Consider the following 322-nt stretch of genomic DNA (forward strand, 5'->3'; position numbering starts at 1 on the left):
GTCGCGTGGTCCCACTCGATGCGTGATACGTTGTCACCTTCGTCTCTTTGCTGCCTGACAAAGCAGCTTCTAGGTTTCTTCCCTGGCTCTCGCGCCCGGCGCGCGCTCCACAACCAGCAGTGTTTATCTGTTGCTGGTAGGCTGGGTCCGGCCGGCGCGGGGTGGGTAGTGGTTGGGCTGAGTCTGGCTGCTGGGGGACCCACATTCCAGTCACGTTTTGTCGGCCCGGGAAAAGCGACAGAAAAAAGAAGAACACGAAAAAAAAAAGAGCTGTGCTTGTGCAAGGTTCGGGTGGCCCCCGGTCGCTCCAGCCGCCCGCTCG

Source organism: Frankliniella occidentalis, unplaced genomic scaffold (genome assembly GCF_000697945.3).
Source record: "Frankliniella occidentalis isolate FOCC.00 unplaced genomic scaffold, Focc_3.1 Scaffold707, whole genome shotgun sequence".
Classification (NCBI taxonomy): domain Eukaryota; kingdom Metazoa; phylum Arthropoda; class Insecta; order Thysanoptera; family Thripidae; genus Frankliniella; species Frankliniella occidentalis.